The 24,073-nt window shown below is 40.6% G+C and overlaps 1 protein-coding gene across 1 annotated transcript in view; it reads right to left on the reverse strand.

Moving 5' to 3' along the window:
• Nucleotides 1-24,073, reverse strand: part of PRR16 (proline rich 16) — a 524,483-nt gene that overhangs the window by 118,724 nt on the left and 381,686 nt on the right. The gene's annotated exons all lie outside the window — the stretch shown is intronic.

The following is a 24,073-nucleotide window of genomic DNA, read 5'->3' on the forward strand; positions in this document are numbered from 1 at the left end:
GAACCCATGCCGACTATTCACAGCTGAGGACAAGCAAGGTGTGGGAGGTATGCTGGCAGACTAGTGAGTACATAAGTATGGAATATGGGTTACAGTGGGAATACTATTCATGTGTATCCTTTATCTTTGTTGCCGAGACAAGATTTCAGGCAAGACCACAGATACCACTTATATGACCCAATTTATGGCTGTCACCCCAGCCAAGTCTTAAAATGAGCAAATTGTACCTGCAAGAAATGCTTCCAGTTGTCAGGGTGACCCTGATTCACAGTTTCATGTGACCACGGTCAAGGTGGCAATGTTGGGTGGCATAAATGAGGGATTGTGGGATCACGAGACAATGGGAGGACAGTGGATGCTGGGACCAGGGCCCTGGACTGAGGCCAGACAATCACTATTAGGGTCTAATTTTAGAAAGTGATCTAGTTGGGATGTGTATTGGGAATCAGGGGTGAAACAGTTATATCTTTAATATAACCAAAATGTTTAGTACTAGGAATAACATGAGAGCAAATACACGTGTAATCTGTTTCTTCATTCTATTATTTTTATTGTAATTGAGATTATTTGACAGTCTAATTTTAAGGATAACATCATTATTGTTCCATGAAAGAAGAAAGAGGAAAAACTATTCAAGTCTATTCCAATACCATTACCACTGCTTTTTCTAGTTTCAGAAGAGCTTACATTCTCCTAACAGCTACTGTAATTATCATGACAACTGTTACAAGATGTTCACAAGTGGAAAGTTAAACAAGAGATAATGATGCTAGCTGAGAGCAGAGAACCAAGGTCGATGTGAATGTTTTGTGTATATTAGACAGAATTAAAAACAACCATTTAGCATCTAAAAAGAATTAGTCCATATCACCAAAGAACAGTTATCTATTAGATACAAAAGGCAATGAGAAGTTGTTGGGACAAAGTGGTTACATTTTATTTTATGATATATTCAATGATACTGCTGTTTGTATTTACGCTGTATAAGTTAAGCATTTTTATCAGATTTTCATTATTAAAATTAATTGCTGAATCAATATGATGAAATGATGCTGTCAAATAATGGAAGTATGCAAAAGTTGAACATTCAATTCTGCACCACGTCAGCAGTAACAGGTTAAGAAAGACTGTATATGGTGAAAATTGCATTTGTAGGTCACGCTTAGCTTCACATTTGCCTATAGATATACACATTTTAATTATCTGGTATGGTACTTCTCCTGCGTGAGGAAGATATGACCCAGACGGAGCTCTGTGATCAATAAAATCCTCTTTGCTTCAAACTTCCGAGTCTCAGCCGTGACAGATTTGTCTCCTAACAAATAGTGCTTCAGACATAAAACATTAGGAAAAGGAGACTACCCCAAAGAGCTTAATATCTAAGTGTTGCGCACATTAGACCCCATCGCTGTCCCTTGCATTTGCAAAAAGTAACTATTTACATGATATCAGAAAGGGTGACTGTAACAGGGGATTTGTCCTTGTTCAAAAATGTGGCTCTAATCCAGCAGTGTGGTGGTTAACTGCTGGTAGTCAATTAACCAACACCATCTGGCTGATTAGAGGTTGGTTAGAAAAGCCTGCCTTTGAGACAGGAAGAGAGATTCCTTAGTCCACAACTGGGTTGACCAAGGAAACAGACAGAGCAGAGGTTCCTGAGTCTCACAGATGAGACTGATAGAGGGATCACAGATGTCTGGAGATCACAAGACTTCTACACCTGAATGCTGAGATAACCTGAGGAAAAGGCAGTAACCCAGGAAAGAGAGAAGCCTTCCCCCTACAACTACAAGACAGATAAGACTTTTCTTATAAGACTGATTATCTATGTCTGTATATATATATATATATATATATATATATATATATATATATATATATATATATATATATATATATATATATATATGTCTCTATGATTTGGGCTGGTGAATCGATGGACTACAAGTATAAATATACTCCAACGTGGAGCAGATTTTGTTTGTGGATTTTCACATGTTTGCTGTGTTTAAAGCAACAGGCACAATAAAGCTTTATTTAATTTCACCTTAAACCAGTCTCCATTACGTACCTCTGCACACATCTCTTACAGTGACATACAAAGTATCATGGATGTGAGCAGCCTGTATACAGTACTTCCATCCCACATTCTGATGTAATTAACATGTACATATCTGGCTAACACTAATCATTCTACAGGTTTACAATTTTTTCTGTTGGAACTTTTGGAAATTGATTTAACAAGAAATGACTTTATGTTTCAGAACAAGTGAAATTTAAAAAAAAACTGTGAACACGGTACACATATTTTTCTTTCTTGCAAACGTTTGCTTGTATGCAAAAGTTGTCCATGTGAACTTGCAACTTGCATCTACAAGCTAAAATTCTCCATGCGAACTTGCACATTTTTGTCTTCAAGCAAAAGTCCTCAATGCAAACAGGCAAACTTTTTGGGTGGGATATTCACATTTATTCAGAATAACCTAGTGCTGCATTTTCTTTTTTCGAACTCTAATAAATATAAATATGCAAAAATGGGGAACAGAATTTGAATTGTAATTTTTGCAAAAAAATGTGGGATGGAAGTACTGTATACAGGCTGCTCACATCCATGATACATAGTGCCCATCTCTACAGAAAAGGACAGTCATTTTCAGGGACATAAAGGAATAGTAGACAACTTTAACAATTATTTTGGCTCAGTCTTAACAGCAGAAGGTGAACGGGAGGGACCAACATTGATAACAGGAATATAAATGGTAAGGAGGTGGACACAAGTCTATTTACAGATCACACTGCACCTTGCTGTAAATTTCTGAAAGTAGACAAGTCAATGCGGTCAGACGGGATACATCCGACATTTTTAAAAGAGCTTAGCAGTGTGGTGGCAACACCATGTAGTTCCAGATGGTTAGATTATGATAAACAAATCTAGCAGATCAGGGTGGAGCACTAGATGTAGTTTATTGTATGTAGATTTCAGTAAGACCTTTGAAAATGTTCCACGTAGATCAGGGGGGCGCAAACTTTTTTCCCTGCGCCCCCCTGACGGCTGTCCCCTCACTCCCGCGCCCCCCCCAACCCCAACTTACCCGCGCTCCGGCGTAATGACGTCACGTTGCCATAGCAACGTGACGTCACATGACCTCGCAGCGTCATTTTGACGCCCCGTTGCCATGGCGACACAGGGAGGAAGCCGCCGGAGCCACGGTAAGTTAGGTTTACAGAGGCCCTGCAGCTCCCCCGGCACTTCATTTAAGTGCCTTCGGGAAGCGCGCGGGGCCTCTGTAAACCCCGCGCCCCCCGTCGGCAGTGTCGTGCCCCCCCTGGGGGTCGCGCCCCACAGTTTGCGCACCGCTGACGTAGATGATTGATAACTTGTTTAAGTGGATAAAAAAAATTGCAACTTGTTTAAGTGGATAAAAAAAATTGGTTGAAGGATAGTATAGAGTTGTGGTAAATGGAGTACATTTAAAGAAGGGAAAGGTGTCCAGTGGAGTACCTCATGGATCTTTACTGGGACAAGTGCTCCTAAATGTCTTTATTAGTGACATTACTAATGTTCTGGAAGGTAAACTTTGCCTTTTTGCAGATTACATAAAGATCTGCAACGAGATTGACATTCCAAGGGGGTAAACAAAATGATGATTTATGTAGATTAGAACAGCGGTGCGCAAACTGTGGGGCGCGACCCCCAGGGGGGGCGCGACATTGCCGACGGGGGGCGCGGGGTTTACAGAGGCCCCGCGCGCTTCCCGAAGGCACTTAAATTAAGTGCCGGGGGAGCTGCAGGGCCTCTGTAAACCTAACTTACCATGGCTCCGGCGGCTTCCTCCCTGTGTCGCCATGGCAACGCGGCGTCAAAATGACGCTGCGAGGTCATGTGACGTCACGTTGCTATGGCAACGTGACGTCATTACGCCAGAGCGCGGGTAAGTTGGGGTTGGGAGGGGGGCGCGGGAGTGAGGGGACAGCCGGCAGGGGGGCACAGGGAAAAAAGTTTGCGCCCCCCTGGATTAGAGGAATGGCCAAGAATGTGGCAACAATGATTAAACGCCAAAAATGCAATGAAATGCACTAGGGTCACAAAAATCCAAAAGCGGAATATGGGATTATTGGTACTAGAATGTAAACTACTATAGAGGAAAGGGAAATTGGAGTCATTATTTCAGCTGATTTAGAAGTACGCACACAATGTAACAAAGCAAGCCAGCAGGTTATTAGGTTGTATAAGACGAGGTATACTCAGCAGAAAGAGAAATGTAAAGTGACATTTTATACACCATTGTTAAGACTTCCCCTAGAGTACTGTGTTCAGTTCTGGATACCATACAGTATCTCCGGAAGGACATAAAAAATTGGAGGCAAATAAGGGCTACTAAAATGGTGCATGATAAACAGCATAAGACATAATAGGTTAGACTAAAGAACTTTAATACGTACCGCATGAAAGATATCAATATCCTCCTTCTCCCTTCTCCATAGAAGGGAGAAGGAGGCTATAATTGAAATGTCAAGTATGCAAATGGTTTCAACAAAGTACAGGAGGGAAGCATATACAGTAGTGCTAGAATAAGAGGTCATGTACTGCTGCGGCGCATCTGAGTCTAACAAATCGCCGTTTTTTCCCTGGCTTTTTCCTGGAATGCGAAGCACTTCACGTGGAGCATGCCGCATTCATTTTGCGTTCTCAGCCACGGGTCATGCGCGGTTGACGCGCGGTTGATGCGTTTATTGGGAATGGTTCAGATTTAATAGGTTGCAATTCTTCACGTGTCCGCCAGATGGCAGATATTCATGAATTGTGATGCGCATGCGCTTCAGTAATGTGTCGACTTGCAGGTGTTTCGTGTAAAAAAGATACCACAGTGTGCTATTGTAACTTGGCCTTGAGACTGAAGGAAGAGGTTTCAAAAATTTATCAATTTAGGCTTTTCATATTAAAGAAAGACAAAGACCAGTTTCGGTTACAGTATTCTCCAGAGACCCGCCGCCCGCCATGAGTGTTCAAGTGCAGCCCGCTTTCCAAAAACCCGACAGAAGTTACGCGTATTTGATATGGGCCGCGATTAATGCAACAGAGGATAAGATGGCAACAGTTGTTTAAATTTATCAGTATTTTATCGAAAACTATGACTTTTACAAATTTTCGCCAGCTCCTCATACGCGGAAGTGTGCAATAAGGAAAAGGTTATGTAGCGATCCCTGTTTTTATCGTATTGAGCCACAATTTGTTGGAGGGTATTGGTGTGTATCACCGGCTTTTTCTGTATCTATGATCATGATGACGGCAAAAGGCGAAGGGCGTGTTAAAACCAACTAAGAAACGACAGTCGCTGCCAAGCAATGCACCAGCAACGGCTTCCAATGACGGTCCCACCGTCAGTGACAACCCTTGCTGTCTATCCAGCAAGCCTGAGCCGGATTTCGCGTGCAGTTTCGATCAAGCTTGCATGTACCTAAGCAATTTCCAGTCTCATCAGCTGACTACAGGTGGACTAGTCCTGCTGCAAACTATCGACGTGGATGATCAAGAACACTGGACTGGCGGTGGACCGGCGCCGGCGCCAGCTGAATGGGAAATTCTATGGTGAGTATTGTTAGTATTGTTGCCGTTTTATTTTCTGTGTTTTTTTTTATTTTGACAATGCAGTATCAATATCGGTGCGATTCGAAAGTCAAGCGATTCAATGTAAGCAATATCATTGGCTGAGCGGCTTCTACAGTACTGTACTGCAGATACTGAACAATTGGTGGAACGCTAGGCGCATGCGCATTGGAACCTTCTTGAAATGCATATGCGTGTCATTACATCGACGGTAGGCGCGTGCGCATGTGAACAGGAGACGCCCCCCGAGAAAATTATTGGTGGCACTGGCTGGGAGCGTCTTTAGGGGGCTGACCATTACAGTAAAACTTTTCTTTTTGTTTTTCCTCAGAAAAGAAAACGGCTAATGGAGGGATTTCTATGGCTAATATCGCTTTGTGTAACAATGCCTGCACATTGCTGAATCGGATTTAAAAAGCCACGTACCAGAGTCTACAGTTTAGTGGCTGTTGTTATTGATTAGGATAGAATACTGTACCTGAAACAGTATGCTGATGTTTTCCGGCCGTACAGTATACAATACTTTTTTTATATACAGTATACTGTGTAATAAACCCGAAAAAATAAAAACTATGCATTTATTCTACATGTATTACAGTACTGTACATACTGTACAGTATGTGTCTTCTATACAGTGCCAGTACATTCAGTACAGTACAGTATGTGTCTTCTATTTTTTTTTACTACTCTTATACTGAGCATGCCTACAGTATACAGTGCAGTATGCCTCGACATTCTAGAAACACTGTATTTTGTTACAGTAGCAAAGGAGCCAATGGAACAATGTAAAACAAATAAACATGTTCTTTTATTGGTGGACTAAGTACAAAAACATTTATTTACAAATACTGTACAATGTAGAAACATATTAAATGCACAGCAATTAAAAACATCAACAGGTGTATGGTTTACTGCTACAGTTGTGAAAACATTTATGTCAGTCAGTATGGTTTACAGTCACATGTTTAAAAACAAATTCTTTATTCATAAAATAAACAAAATGCAACATCTATTTATTAAAGAACGTCAAGTCAAAACATATACGGTACAGTGGGATGGTGTGCAAAACAGCCTGCACCAGTACAGTCCTTGAGGGCAGCAAACAGGGCGGGTTTTCAGGGTAACCTTTGAAAAACGTGCCTGTTTGTGGCCCTCAGGGACTGGAATTGTGCAGGTCCTGTGTTTGTGTACAGCAAGTTAAAACATTTCTGTATAAATACAAGTTAAAAAACACACAACAACATCTCCTTTATTTAAGTACAGCAGGTAAAATCATGTAGAGTACAATACTGTTCAGCACAACAGTATGGTCTTACCTGTGATTACAAAAAAAACTTTATTCATAAAATACAGTATACAAACGAAACATCTCCTTTATTAAAGAAACATATACAGTACAATGAGATGGTGCGCAAAACTGTCAGTCAGACCTGCACCACTACAGTCCTCGAGGGCAGCAAACAGGGCAGGTTTTCAGGAAACCTTAAAAACCATGCCGGTTTGTGGCCCTCAGGGACTGGAATTGTGCAGGTCCTGTGTGTGTTTACAGCAAGTTAAAACATTTCTGTATAAATACAAGTAAAAAAAACACACAACAACATCTCCTTTATTCAAGTACAGCAGGTCAATACATGTACAGTACAGTTCAGCACAACAGTATGGTCTCACCTGTGATTAAAAAAATTCTTTATTCATAAAATACAGTATACAAAACGCAACATCTCTAATTGGATAAAAGCGCCGCATTTCATCCAGAATGTTCTTTTTTAAATTGGCAGGAAGCGCCTTTTAAGCGCCTTTTATACGCGATTTCCTTCGCAGTACAACAAGTAGGGAACATGGTGCTTAAAAAGTAACAAGGCATACTTGTGGGGTGCACCAGCACTCTTCACCCTATACTTCTCCCTGAGCGTCGGTGGCAGATCGCACAGGGTGATGTCGGGCACCGTACCGATGCGAGCGAATGTAGGTCTTTTGGGAGCGGGTGTGCTTGAAGCGACGGGCGATGGTAGGTTGTCTGGGAGGAAGCTTTCCTCCGGTCTTGGTCGCCGTGTTGTCTCCTGGCGTGGTCTTGACGGGGTTGTCATGTCTTCCTCAACGGCATACATGTACACTACATCATCGGGTGGAGGGGGTGCGCCTGGTCATGGAAGGGGGTCGAAAGTCCCATTCATCACATCCATGTCACCCCCCTGCTCCAGCATCGAGGAAACAGGGGCATTAACACCGAGCAAATAATGTATACCCGCTATGTCAGCCTCTATCTTCTCCATCCTTCGATCCATCCGTTGATCCATATGTATCATCCGTTGCTCCACATTTAGCATGGTCTCCAGAAGCAAATCTATCTTTGCTGGCACAATAGAGTTCCCGAGGAGATCCACAGTTATCCTATTCAGCATCCGGTCTAACGAGCTGCTTCTTGTGCATGGCGTCTGGAAGGGTGGAGGAGGTGACCTGTGGATATCCGGTAGAGGAGAAGCGGCAGCGTCGTCGAAGAGGGATTGAGAAAGTGACCTTTGGATTTCCGGGCGAGAAGCAGAGTCGTCTAAGAGCAAAGGAGAAAGTGACCCGTGGATGTCAGAGGCAGCGTCGTCGGATAGAACTGGAGAGGATAGCCTGTGGGTTTCCGGGAGGGCGGCAGCAGCGTCGAAGACGAGGGGTGGGGAAGACGGGCTGAAGATTTCCGGGACAGCGGCGGCAGAGTTGTCGAAGCGTATGTGAGGAAGTGGTCTGCGGATTCGATGGGTTGGCTGCCAATCGTTTTGCATAGAGAGTACATCACCGTATATCTTCTTGACATAATAAGGCTGACGTCTATGAAAACCCTTAGCCTTTAGGGTCAGCAGAAGGTTTTCTTTATTGGCCTTAGCCTGTCGCTTTTGCCTTGGCGTGGAAACGGCAACCGCCTTTCGCTTTTTCTGCTTGACAGGCACGGCAGAGGCGAGTGGATTCCTGCGTCCGTAGAATCGGGGTTGATCCATGGAAGCAGATGGCATACAGTAATATCTGGACAAGGGCAAGTTCAGATAAAGATCATCGAGTGGTGGGCTATGCAAAGTGTGTAACCTTTTATGCATGGCAGCGAGGTACAGGTGTTGAAAGTGGGCGTACTCTAATGTGAGTCATTACCGTATAAATACACCATCCATTTTGTGGATTCACTGCACATTGAATACACATCGACTAAACATTGAATATACATTCTTGTGTTTGTATTTCTTTCTACTCGCAGCAATGGTTGTTAAAAAGATTTCCAAGGATCTCAGCATGCGAATTAAGGAGATGTACACGAGCGGACACCGAATTGCTGCTATCCAACGCTGGTTAGCTACTTCTGGCCTCATTGTGCCAGCAACCACCGTGAGCTATCATGCACACGGAAAAAACAGAGACCGCAAAAGAGCACCAAAGGTAACTAACGCGTAAGTATTTTTATACAACTTAAAAAAAAATTTAATTTTAATTTAAATCTAATATTTTTATTTCTGTTGATTTATATTACAACAGTATATATATTTTGTATATTTATATTTATATCAGTACAGTATACATATTTTGTATATTTATATTTATACCAGTACAGTATATATATATTACAACAATATATATTATTTATATTACAAACAACAGTATATATTTTTTTTATATAACAGTATATATATTTTTTATATTTATATTACAGTACAACAGTATAAATCATTTTTATATTGCTGCATATTAACAAAACAATATATTTTCTTTACATTGTAGGGAGACAACTGTTCTGGTGGACAAAATAAGTGAGGAGAATGATGCATTAAGGGTCAAATACACTCTGCAGGAAAATCACAATCTCACTGTATCCGAGACCAGCATAAAGAAGATGAGACGCAGCATTGGATGGAAATATGGACGTGTGAGGTTAGTACTGGACAGTACAGGAGGTAAAAGTGTTGGTTAGGAAACTGTACTGTACCGCTAAAATTATTTATTCCTTGTCATTACAGAGCGTACCCCATGATACGGGACGCAAACAAAATCAAAAGAGTGGTCCAGGCCCAGGCACGGATCGACAGTGGGGAAACTTTCGAGGATTGCATCTTCACTGATGAGTCTACTGTGTCGCTGGAGAGATTTGCAAGCTTTGCATTCCACAAAAAAGGCCGCATATCTTTGAAGCCGCGGCAAAAACACCCCGTGAAGCTGCATGTGTGGGGTGCCATCTCTAGGAGTGGACAAGGATGCATTGTCATCTTTGAAGGTAAAATATATCAAATATAATGTAGTCTTATGCACTGTACTTTACTAGTGTAGCCTTACTGTATGCACTGTACTGTACTATTGTGCAGTTTTTTGAGCACTTTTCTTTTCTTGCTATAGGAATCATGAATAAAGCTTTCTTCCAAGACAACATTGTCCCTCAGAGTGCAATACATCACACGCGAGTTCCCGAATGGTCACCGCTTCTACCAGGACAACGATCTGAAGCACACCGATTCAACAGCGCCTATCCTTGAGCGCGGTATCAACTGGGTGAAGACGCCAGCGGAGTAAGTGCAGTAACCGTGTCTCATTTGTTTCCCACAGTTTCCCACAGTTTTTACTGTGTACTGTACTGTATCTCTTAAACTAATTGTCCTTTTTTTCCAATGACAGATCGCCAGACTTCAATCCAATCGAAATGGTCTGGCATCAGCTGAAGGACCATATCCGGAAAGTGGCAAAACCCTCCAAAAATGACGAGTTGTTGAAAGGCATAATGAGTTTTTGGAACGATGTACTCACCGTGGAACGCTGCAATAAATATATAGACCATATTGCCACTGTGTTGCCCATTGTGATCGCGTGCAATGGGCAAGCATCAGGAAAGTAGTACAGTGCTGTAGTATTGTAAGTACAGTATGATACAGGTAAGTATGGCACAGATTTTTTCTTTCCCAATAGTCAGAGTATACAGTAGTTACAGTTTCTTCTTTACAGAGAGAGCAGCACCAGCCATCCGGTTACAGTACATAGTATTTAACAGTAGTCAGAGTATACAGTAGTTCCAGTATAGACTAGTTTGACAGTAACTGCCTACTAACTGCTCAATTTTTTTCTTTCCAGAGAAAGCAGCACCAGCCATCTACAGTAGTACTACACATCACACAATGCCATATTACAGTACGCACATATCTGCACTAATTTTTTGTTTTCTTGTCGTTTCAGGAAAAAAGAGTGGCCAGGGGGGAGGTGGGGTTTTGTGTCCAGTCTAATCTGTTTGTACAGTAAAATGTACAGTATATAAATAGCAGTATTGATGTACACAAAACCTCTCCTCTCTCAATGAACTACTGTACTGTACACAGAATGAGGAACACGATAAAGACGGAAAAAATAATATTACTATGTATACTGTGTATATATATATATACAGTATATATATATATTATACATTACAGTATATATATATTATTAAATAATATTCTTATAAATGTGCATAATTCATGTTTCTCCATGTTTTACAAATGTTTTCTAAATGTTTATCCAATTTCAATCTGCCAGAAGAACTTAATAAAGACTGCATTATGTATTATTCATGATTATTTTTATATTTGTATTTTTTGTTCCTGAAAAAATAAAATAAATATTTATTCACATTCCTGATAATCATAACCATTGAAAACAACCACCCCCCCACCCCTACAGTATAAGAATGAATGACAAAACAACATGAATCAGTAAATGTTTTTTTTTACTCTCAATTCTCACAATGCTGTGCAAATCAGATTTACATTTCAAATTCAAGAAGGGATTTTTCAAAGCGTTACCGTAAACAAAGCCTCAAAGGGTTGGGGGGGGATTAAAAACACAATGACTAACTTCAGAAAATGAATGACTCTGTGGAGAGGGGGGGTTTGGGTGATTCATGCGCAGTAAGCAGCTAGCTCCAATCTCAAAGAGGCTTAGAGTACATGCAGGCACAGTGAGGCGATTGACGCTCGGCCAGGGACGGATTAAAAACCCAATGACTTACTTCAGAAAATAAATGACTCTGTGGAGAAGGGGGGGGGGTGGGTGATTCATACGCAGTAAGCAGCTAGCTCCCATCTCAAAGAGGCTTAGAGTACACGCAGGCGCAGTGAGGCGATTGACGCTCGGCCAGGGACGGATTAAAAACACAATGACTTATTTCAGAAAATGAATGACTCTATGGAGGTGTCTGTCGAAAAGAGTTTGTGTGTGCGTGGGGGAGTGATGAAGGATTAGTTGTGCAGCAGTTCAAAGAAATTACATACTGTAGAGTAGAGTACAGTAATTTCAAAAGGCAGTTCATCATAATAATTTGATCAATAAACCCCCAAATACAACCTCCAAATACAGTACATAAAAAGCAAGTCACTTTATCTCCCTGTGCCTCAGGCACCAAAAACATAGATTATGAGCTCCCCGGGACAGGGACCTGTGCCTGCAAAATTTCTCTGGAAAACGCTACATACTGTATACTGTAAGTAACAGTGCTATACAAAAACATGCTATTATTATTATTATAATATCAAGGTAATGCTCTGTGCAAATAAAATTCGAGAAGGGATTTTCCAAAACGTTGCCGTAAACACAGCCTCAAAGCTCCCATCTCAATGAGAATTACACGCAGGCGCAGTGAGGCTTTGTACTGTAGCTCGGCTGTGGACAGATTAAGAACACAATGGCAAGATTCAGAAAATTAATGACTCTGTGGAGAGGGGGGGGTTGGGTGACTCATGCGCAGTAAGCAGCTAAGCTGCTAAGATGCTAAATAGCTCCCATCTGAAAAAGGGTCTCACGCAGGTGTAGTGAGGCTTTGAAGCTCGGCTATGGACGGATTAAGAACACAATGGCAAGATTAAAAAAATTAAAGACAGCCGCATGAAGTTCAAAGCTAAAGACATACTTTAATTTCAAAAGGCAGTTCATCATAATAATACACCCCCAAATACGTTACGTAAAAAGCACACAAATCAACCATGTGCAGTCAAACGCACAGGGTCGCAGACAAAAGCTACAGCACAGATTGAATATCGTAATACAGTAAGATGGTTTTTGCAGACTTGTGGAGAAAAAAAAATTACAACATTTTTTTTTTCCACTCACTCAAGGCAGCAGTGGTGGGCAAAGTTACAGGCGCATGCACAGTAAATTCCTGCTGTCAAGCAGGAATGTGATTGAAACCAGACACACGTTCAAAGGAATGGTGTGGGAGAGGTGTACTGCATTGTAGATAAGTTGAAATACCCTGCAGTGCAGTTAATTATCCTGAGCGAGGGGAGAGCGCTGTATATGCCGAAATGTGACACTGTTACAGTGCACGCCTATGCGTTTCAACAATTTTCAAATGAGACATACTGTACTGTACTGCAGAACAGCAATGCAAATGCATGTATACTTTAAATATGCAAATTTACAATTACTGCACGCTTACACACAGACTGTGTACTGACCTAGGTTGAACCGCGAAGGTATTAGACTTCAAAGACAACAGCTCGCAAACGCCCCTCTGAGTTTTTACACGGCATTGCAGTATTGCAGACAGCGAGAATAAAATGCTAATATCACGAGAGCGAAAATAACGCAGTTCACTCCGGGCGAAAACGACAAAAAAACGCACATAACCGGGATAATCTGAGAACCGCGGATCTAGCCGACTTAGACTCAGATCGGCCGCCACTGTAGCTGGAGAGTCGTGGTACTGATGGTAAGTGGTAATTAATTGAAGTACTTCTTCATGGAATGGGTGAAGGATTCATGCAATAGTCTCCCAACAGAGGTGGTAGAGGCTTGTACAGTAAGGGAATTCAAAAATTCTTGGAATAGACACAAGGCTATCCTTAATAGGAGGGAAAACCAAGGATCAAATAGGGTCTTCGGGTTTACACAGATAGTAAAATGGACATACTAGTTGGGCCAGATGGTTCTTATCTGCTGTCAAATTCTATGTTTCTGTGTTAAATTATATCACCAGTTTTACTGACATTACTAATTTAAAAAATAAATCTAGCAATAGCTAATGCAAGGCACACAAGCTAAAATGATGCCCTGTATGGTACATGTGTCATGGTTGCTTTGTTACTACCTTTTGACTTATGAAATATTTACATTGGATATATTAACAGATATTATTTAGGAATATACATCTGAATAAGTTATCTACTTATACTATGCTTGCTGATCCCAAACTCCCTTTGGCATTTATAGTTACACATATAAACTCTGACTGTGCTTATGGCTTCTTTAATACAAAACATTCTTGCATTTCAGATATTAAATTGTGTTAATAAATTTAAAGAGACACAGCTTGATCCCAAGAGGCTCTTTTTGAGACCGTACTATGCTTAACTAAATTGGCTAGGAAGACTTTGCATGTAAATTTCAGTAACGTCTTTACAGAAGAAATGCTTATAACAAATGGAAGACAAGCTCGATAGAATTTTATGTGATTACTGTACTACAGCAATTAGAATACACATTGCAAATAGGTTTGCTAAAGGCATAGTTTATATTGTGAATTCCACAATAGTAGTACAGTCAATAAAGCAAATAAACCTGTTGATTTTATTTTGTCTTCAGTATGTTAAAGCAGCAATCCTGCCTAAAATCCCTATTGATTTATTTACAGTTATCAAAGGTCCTCCAGAAGTAATCCATGCTATTTTAACTCCCAGGATACTTTTCGGTTTAGTTGCGGATATTACATCCTAGACATTTCAGCTGTCAACCAATCGGAAGATGCGATGTTATTCCCCCAAAGGTTTGGTGGCAATTTAAATCTACGGGGAGAAAAACACAGACAACAAACATAGTAAGTATATCAAGAACCTGAGGAGGGGCAGAATTGCTGCTTTAACCCCTTCAGTGCCCAAATAACATACAGCGCACGTCAAGGAAAGTGCCATCCCAGAGGCTATAATATAATACAATGGGTCACTAACATAGGTATATAATGGGGTATACACAAGAAGCAGCACAAAAGCAAAAGGGTTATACAAAGAACTACTTGAACACTCTGCTTAGATCATGTATCTGCTGATGTCTGCAGACGTTTCTTTCTCATTAACGAAATCCCAAGCTAACCCCTCTCTGAATAGGAAGACAAAGGCTAAAGTTAACTTTGACACTCACACCACAGACCTACTGACTTAGGTACAAACAAAATGATGTGCAAGACGGTAGAAAATACCATATAAGGAAATGGTGAAGATAGAAAGATGGGTGTGAATGGTGTGAGTGACGTACTGTAAGAATGTAAGAATAGTACAAGAAGAAAAGTGCCTTATTAGAATTTTTGTAACGTGCTAACCAAGGAACATGTGTTTGTTTACTCCCGGTCACCTGATGTTGATTGATGTCAGCGTGGTTCAGGGCGACAACTTTTTTTGGACTATTTCAGCCCTTTTTCTGGCGCATTCCCATATACAAAGAGAGCTTCCCTGATTACTTGGGAAAGAACACACAGAGCGCACCAAAGGTGAAGTAAAGGTGTATATTAAACATACAAAAATGCAGTAAGTGTAGACTTACATTGAGGATAACGATGATTCAGCAGATGCCTAAAAGAATATGTCCATGCTGCCAAGTTCCTGATCCAAACAGGTAAGAGATGGCAGGCGGTACCTATTAGATTCTTTATCCAATTTTGTAATGTCTTTACAATGTAACTTCTTGTACAATTATTAATGTGGCCACTATACCTGCGGAGTGCACAGAATTGTGACAAGTTGGTGTTCCTTTACATTAAACTTGATAATCAAAGTAAATTGGTTTCTGCTGAAGCAGAAAGTATAAATATCCGGATATGGGTGTAACAAACTACTGCCTGATGAAGCACTTTAGTGTGTGAAATGCATTGTGGTAGAGAGTATTTTATGCTGTCCTGTGAAGCTACTATTTGAAAGTTCATGATCAGAGGAAATTAGGAATGAACCGTGCTTGACTGCACACACACGGTACTCACGATCCCGAAAGGGGAAGGTCTGCACCGAATAACATCTGATCCCAGCACGCAGGATATACAGCTTCAAGACCTACTCTGTCTCTTACCTGTTTGGATCAGGAATTTGGCATCCTGGACATATTCTTTTAGGCATCTGCTGAATCATCATTATCCTAAATGTAAGTCTACACTTACTGCATTTTGTATGTTTAATATACACCTTTACTTTACCTTTGGTGCGCACTGTTTGTTCATTCCTATGCTTATCCTATTCATGGAGCCTGTATTCACTGGATAACTGGGGAGGTGAGGAGAACCTCCAGACACAGAAGCTGCAAGAAGGAGAAGCAGATTCACTTCTGAACTGATTAGGAAGTACGAGTGCAGACCAAAAATCCCCCTGTTCCCTGAGAACTTCTCTGAGTATTCATGATAGAATTAATAAGTTGTCTCAAAAGTTGCTGACTGCGTGTCTGTGCTCCGTCCTGGTGTGCCTGAGCATGCGACTCTATATAGCTTGTTGCTTTGAAACCTTGTTCAGACTTATTTAGTGGCTATTCTAGAAAACTTATCTAGGAACACTGTTCCATCTTAAATGCTATGCCAGGAGTGGGCAAACTGGTGGGCGTGAATGACAACGCAAAGTCAAATGGCTACGCGTTCCATGACAATGCAATGTCACATTATGTCATGACGTCAAATGACACAGCTGGAGGAAAGTAAGGGGGGGGGCGAGCAGGTGGAGAGAGCAGGCAGGTGGCGAAAACAAAAACGTTTGCACAATAAATCAAAAAACAGAGCACAGTCAAGGAAGGGAATAGTACACTATTCACTCAAGTATTGCACTGATTATAGTATCTACAATCCTGATTGATAGAATTATACCATCGGGTCATCATTTCCATATTTTACTTATTATTCATACTCCTAATTGTCTACAGCAAGGATATTTCTCGTTCCCAATCGGATATAGTGACATTTGTTTTTTGGGATTTCCTTCCTTGACGGTGCTCTGTTTTTTGATTTATTGTGGACTTCCCACTTTATTATTTGCTCCCTTCCCTTTTGTTTGCGCCTAGGTCATCTTCACCCAATTCTTTCTCTCGGCGTTGCTGGGGCCGTGGACCTAATTGGCAGCATTTAAGATAGGGACAGGTAGTTAATGGTAGCACTTCCTCTAGAATTGTGTTGTATACTTTATTGTGTTTTATCTTTGTATTGAGTTTATTTATAGTTTTGATGCGCTAGTGTTCTCTCCTTTCTATACACCCTCACTTCACACTTTAGCGGCACTCAATTGTATTTAATACCAATATGGCCACTGCGCCACTTTCACAAGACTATATATTTTATATGAGAAGGAATAGAGGTCTCAATTTGAGTAGTATATTTTCTGATAATGTCAGATTAGAGAGTACTGTGGAGGAGGAGGATTTAGAAACACAATTTGTCACTTTAGAAAGATTGCTTATAAAAGAAATCAAAATTGAATGGGAAATCTTTACATTGGAACAATATCAAGCGTGTAAGAGAATTCCAAGGGGTTTGAGGATCTTCAAGGATCCTACTATGGACCTTGATGATCCTACCTTTATGGAAAATTGGATAACATTTTTAGATCAAGCATCATTTGACCTGATGAAATTGTTAATCAAACACAGGAAAATTGGTTTGAAAACACTAGATGTAGACATCATTACGATACAAGAGAAATTAGAAAATCTACAAGATATGGAAGGTTTTAAAGAAATTGAGAAAAAAGTCAAAATAAGAACTGACAAAGTAGAAAAAGAGACAATATTGTCAAAACAGAAAAATTTCAAAAGGGACAAAGAGGATTATGAGACTAACACATAGAATTTGGGGAAAAAATGAGAATAGAAATAAGGGGGACAGAGGAGACAACCCCCCCCCCCAATATCACCCCAGGACACCAAAATGTAAACCAGTCCAAATATTTTAACCCTAAAAAATACTACCATCATCCAAGGGAATATCAAAAAAGATATACCAACGATAAAGATAGGTATGAATCAAGGGGTTATAGGAGTAGACAAAACAGTTGGAAGGGTCATGGGAGAAAAGATTCACAGAGACAAACTCATCAAAATATCACTGAGAAAGATGATGTATTTGGAGAAAATCAACCTTCTACCTCTTCTTTTTTAGAGAAGAGAGAGAAGGAGAAGAAAGGGGAAATAGGAAGGAGTGGGAAAAAGGAGCAGGAGGCACACAAAACCAACACACCAATGAAGAGGGGCAGAGAAAGCCCATAAAAAGAGGAAAAAGAGGAGGAACACAAACCCACAAAAAAACAACAGATTGAATAGTGAGAGTTAATAAAGGGATTTTTAACTTGTGATGTGGTTTTGACCCCAGATCAGAATGAAGTCTTGATAAGAGGCTTAGCCTTTGCACCCACTAATAAAGTTAACACATTTAACACTTACATTGACATCGGCAAGTTTGCTGGAAATTTAACGCTGAAAAAATATTTCTTTAAACAAAATGTTTCATATGAGCGAGCAAATTCAATGAGTACAATAGGCACTAATTATAAGCATACAACTTGTAGAAATAATTCGGTGTTCTACCCAAGCTACTTGAAAAGTGGTCATATACCAGTAGATACTTTTAGTAAATTAGTCCAAGAAGACATTGAAAAACTTAACACAAAAAAATATCCTAAGAACATGACAAAAACAGAAATTACAGCAATGCAACAGTTATCAGAGATGGAAAACATTGTAATAAAATCTGCAAATAAAGGGGGGGGAGTAGTGATTTTAAATAGATCAGACTACAACACTGAGGCTTTGAGGTTATTGAATGATGTGCAAACATACGTCAAATTGGAGAATAATCCTACAAATTCTTTCCAAAAATTACTTGTACAGTTATTAAACAGAGGCCTGAATGAAGGTATACTTAACAAAACATAGTGGGATTATCTGAATATAGAGACACTAAAAATACCCATATTTTATTACTTGCCCAAGGTACATAAGAATGCTCAGCACCCGCCCGGAAGACCCATAGTGTCAGGCATCAAATCTCTAACAGCAAATGTATCAGGATATATAGACCAATTCCTTAAAGAACCAGTGACAAAACTTCGGTCATATTTGAAAGATACAATTCAAGTACTAAATATATTAGACAAACTCAAATGGGAAACTAATTATATTCTAGTTACATGCGATGTATCGTCTTTATATACGGTAAGGATGCCAAGCGGTACAAGAAAATCTCACAAAGTCAGGTGATTTAGATAAGAAACAGATTCAATTTATTATTGACAGTATACAATTTATACTGTCACATAACTATTTCTGGTTTGGAGAACAATATTTCCTACAAACAAGGGGGACTGCCATGGGTACCAGGTTTGCGCCAAACTATGCAAACATATTCATGGGTAAATGGGAATATGAGTATGTTTGGTTGGGACATGGTTTTGGCGCAGACCTGATACAGTGGCACAGATACATCAACGACATTTTGTTTGTCTCTGGAAGAAGTGTGGAACGATTGGATTTGTTCCTTTCCAGTCTAGATAATCCATACAATCTAACATTTACAAAACAGTATAGTACCCAAGGAATTGCATTTTTAGATTTGTATATATATATAATGGAAGGTCATTTGTAAACTAAAACTTATATAAAACCAGTAGATTGTAACAACTTTTTAGAGGCTGATAGTGGACATTTGGATAATTGGTTGGAAAATATCCCATTGGGACAATTACAAAGATTGAAGCGAAATTGTACACAAGAAGTTGTCTTCAAAGATCAGGCGAAAAATATGATGGAAAAATTTATAGAAAGAAAATATAAACCATCTACAGTAGACAGGGCATACGAAAAAGTTTTGGGAATGGATAGATCGACTTTAATCACACATAAGGAAAAATCTAACACCACAAATGAAAGTACAGATACTATATCAATACCCTTTGTTACTCAATTTAACAGCTCTTCAAAACAAATAAAGAGAATAGTAAACAAATATTGGATATCTTGCTTAAAGTTCCCATACTTCAACAAATTATATCAAAAACACCAAAGGTTATCTTTACAAAAGCTCCGAACTTGAAAAAAAAAAAAAACGCTCCAAGCTGTCTGAAAAAAGAGATAGTTAAGAGACAATATTTAACTCAAGGGTTCTTTAAATGTCTGAAGTGTAAAGGGTGTAAGCTAAATTATAATACCACAAAAATGTTTAAGTCGATTCAGTCCACAATAACACAAGAAATGCATGAAATTGATAGTCTCATTGATTGTAATTTGGATCATGTTATATGTGTACTACAGTGCCCCTGTCACAAACAATATGTGGGAAGAACAACTCGCAAGCTAAAACTTTGCATAGCAGAACATATTGTGAATATTGAAAAGGGTCTCACTCAACATAGCGTCTCTAAACATTTCAGAGATCATCATGGACAAAACCCACAGGGGTTGAAATTTATGGGAATTGAAAAATTGTCATACAGCTGGAGAGGGGGGAATAAGGTTAACCAAATCTCTAAAAGAGAAACATATTGGATGTATACGCTTAAGACCTTAAACCCCCATGGATTAAACATTGATATAGATCTTGGTTCATTTTTAAGAGAATAACTGGACCCCCTTTATGATCCCCCTTTTTTCCAACTCTTTCATTATTCTATGTTCTCAGTATGTTCATGATTTCTTTACACTTATTGTTGACTACAGATACAATCTAATTAAATTTAGTGTTAAGATCTAAATCTTTATATGTTGCAACAATATATTATTAATCCTCTAGATATAATATTCCCATATAGGGAAGTTTCCAAAATGGTACAAAGTAGTTAATATATATTATTTTTTTGTTATATTCCAATGGGGGTTAGTACTTGTGTTTATAATATCCCCTCCCCCAATTGACCAATCTATGATGTTATGATGTTTATATGATAATATGTCCTTTACAACATGTTTCTATTTATCATCAGATATAATCAATTTATTTACAACATTTAATAATACAATACTGATTAGAATATGTTAGTCTAATTGTACTTATGGTTTGGGAAATGTTATCATGTTATAGTCAATTTAGGTTCTTAAGATTTGATGCATATAAATTGTATTTTTTGGTATTCTGCTGTACAAATTATATCTTTATATATAAATTATCCATGGATTATTGTGCTAGCTTGATATATTTTTGTCATGAATCTTCTGATTTTCACAGCTTAAATCCATTAATACAATGTACTCTATTATATGTATGAATTAAAGCTAATTCCATATTATTGATTAGTAAGTGTGAAATGAAGAATGCCCTTTTTCTTATAATTGGATTTATGTAATAATTAAATAGATTAAAGTGTAATATTATATCCCAATCATCCATGCTTATTTATACACCGTGTATTTTCATGAAGATACAAAGTAATGTTTGAATCAATTCCCCATGTCTAAATTGATTCTTCCTGTTCTATTTCATAAATATGGTTTAAGTGCACTAACTTAAGGGTACCAATTAAAACCCATATTAGAAGGTTTCAATTTGTCAGGTGATTTCCATATGTGTTTTGATTAGCTTAATTGCTTTTTGAATTAAATGCAAGTTGCTGTGGGGATGTTATAATCCAATGATCTAAAGATCTATGCTATACTAATTCTGTCTAAATAATTGTGTTTTACACATTTCTAATAGATATCCTGTATCTGAATTCATGTAATTATTAATTTGTCAGTATCCTATGTTTTCTTGCTATGTCTAATAGTGTTTAAATGAAGTTCCAATTGTGACCTGTGATTGATATCATATGGTATGATCATGTGTTTATAATTAGTGTTGTAGAGGAGGTGCATATATATAGAGCGGGATAGTTAGTCCTGCATTGAACCCCTGACGAAGACACCTTGTGTTGAAACACGTAGGGTTAACTTATCAGAGAGAGGAACACTATCTGTGAGAATTGTCCCCCTGTTGCAGGTCTGTTTCATAGCAGACAAAAATTGAAAACCACTGCTGATTTTGATCGGATTGAAGACTGTTCAGTTTCTAAGTTGAACGTCGCGCGAGACGTGAAGAGGCTCCCCACGTGATGCGGAAGTGGTGAGTGTGGCGGAGACAAGCCGTGTGTTTGGAGATACTGGATGTATTGATTCCCAGTCCAACAATAGAAGAGGAGATTGAGGTAGAGGGTAGCTGTGCGTCTGGAGACGCGGATCACGCGGTGAGTGAGTTGACGGAGTAATAGGAAGAAGAGGCAGGCTAGCCCCTTCCTTCTCCCCCCCCTCCCTTTTCCTCCCCCTTCCTCTCTCCAACAGCATTCTACACTGCTCATAAGCAGATATACTACACATATCCCACTACCCAGAAGATCATCACGGAGAGTAAGGAGAACTACTGCTGCAGCAGACTTTATTCTAACAAATCACCTGTTTGTCCCTGGCTTGTTCTTGGAATGCGACGCTGTTCACCTGGCGCATGCCGCGTTCACCTTGCGTTCCCAGCCACGGGTCATGCCCGGCTGATGCGTTTATTGATAATGGTTCGGATTTTAATAGGCTGCAATGCTTCATGTGTCCGCCAGATGGCAGAAATTCATGAATTGTAATGCGCCGAATCAGTAATGTGTCGGTTTGCAGGTGTTTCGTTTAAAAAAGATACTGTACCACAGTGTGCCATTGTAACTTGGCCTTGGCCTTGAGACTGAAGGAAGAGTTGCAAAAATGTATCAATTTAGGCTTTTCATATTAAAGAAAGACAAAGACCAGTTTCAGTTACAGTATTCTCCAGAGACCCGCCCGCCATGAGTGTTCAAGTGCAGCCCGCTTTCCAAAAACCCGACAGAAGTTACGCGTATTTGATATAGGCCGCGATTAATGCAACAGATGATAAGATGGCAACAGTTGCTCAAATTTATCAGTATTTTATCGAAAACTATGACTTTCCCAAATTTTCGCCAACTGCCGACACAGTTTATCCGAGTGCGGCTCATTCCGCAAGCCGGGAAATGTCCCGGCTTGCGAGCCGCACTCCCTCAGCGTGCCGCGCATCACCGATGCGCGGTCACGCATCATCGGGTGCCAGCACCCCCTGCACGCGCGTCCAGGGCTCCCCGAGGGAGCCCTGGTGTCCCGCGATCGTGGGACGGCGGCAGGGGGTTCCGGGGGACCCGGCGGACCCGGCAGCGGTAGGGAGAGCGCCCCGATCAGAGGGCGCTCTTCCGCTGCTTCGGCGCGCGCCCGTCACCCTGCGGCGCGCGCCAGGATACTGCTGCGGCCAAGAACGGGCAAATGCTCGAATAAACTTGGCCGCAGCAGTACGTGGAAGCGTGCAGTAAGGAAAAGGTTATGTAGCGATCCCTGTTTTCATCGTATTGAGCCACCATTTGTTGGAGGGTATTGATTGGTGTGTATCACCGGATTTTTCCCGTATCTATGATCATGAAGGCGGCAAAAGGCGAAGGGTCGTGTTAAAACAAACTAAGAAGCGACAGTCGCTGCCAAGCAATGCACCAGCACCAGCACTGGCTTCCAATGACGGTCCCACCGTCAGTGACAACCCTGAGCCTGAGTCGGATTTTGCGTGCAGTTTTGATGAAGCTTGCATGTACCTAAGCGATTTCCAGCCTCACCTGCTGACTACAGGTGGACTAGTCCCGCTGCAAACTATCGACGTGGATGACGAAGAAAGCTGGACTGGCAGTGGACCGGCGCCGGCACCAGCTGAATGGGAAATACTGCTGCGGCCAAGTTTATTCGAGCATTTGCCCGTTCTTGGCCGCAGCAGTAGCCTGGCGCGCGCCCGAGTGTGACGGGCGCGCGCCGAAGCAGCGGAAGAGCGCCCTCCGATCGGGGCGCTCTCCCTACCGCTACCGGGTCCGCCGGGTCCCCCGGAACCCCCTGCCGCCGTCCCGCAGATCGCGGGACACCAGGGCTCCCTCGGGGAGCCCTGGACGCGCGTGCAGGGGGCGCAGGCTCCCGAAGACGCGTGACCGCGCGTCAGGGGCAGCCACAAGCAAGCCGGGAAATATCCCGGCTTGCGGTACCGGCCACACTTTAATAAAGTGTGTCGGTAGTGTACTATGGTGAGTACTGTATTGTTGCCATATTATTTTGGTGGGGCTGGCTGGGTACTTCTTTAGGGGGCTGACCATTACTGTACATTTTAACTTTTCTTTTTGTTTTTTCTCAGAAAAGAAAACGGCTAATGGGGGGATTTCGATGGATAATATTGTACTGTATGCTGATGTTTTCCGGCCCTACAGTATACTGTGTAAAAAACCCGAAAAAATAAAACTATGCATTTATTCTACATGTTCAGTATCGTTTCATTATGTGTCTTCTACAGTATACTGTACAGTGGTATACAGTGCCTAACATCTATGGGCAAAATGAATTTTATTTCTAGGTGCCCTAGAACACAAGTTCCCACGCCAATTGTCCGTGAACTTGACCGAAGCCCTAAGTAGTTCCCACGCCAATTGCGTGAATATAATGTAAAATAATCCGTTCTGTGGGTCTGAGCGGGTTGAAATTTGC

Source organism: Ascaphus truei, chromosome 1, assembly GCF_040206685.1.
Source record: "Ascaphus truei isolate aAscTru1 chromosome 1, aAscTru1.hap1, whole genome shotgun sequence".
Taxonomy (NCBI): domain Eukaryota; kingdom Metazoa; phylum Chordata; class Amphibia; order Anura; family Ascaphidae; genus Ascaphus; species Ascaphus truei.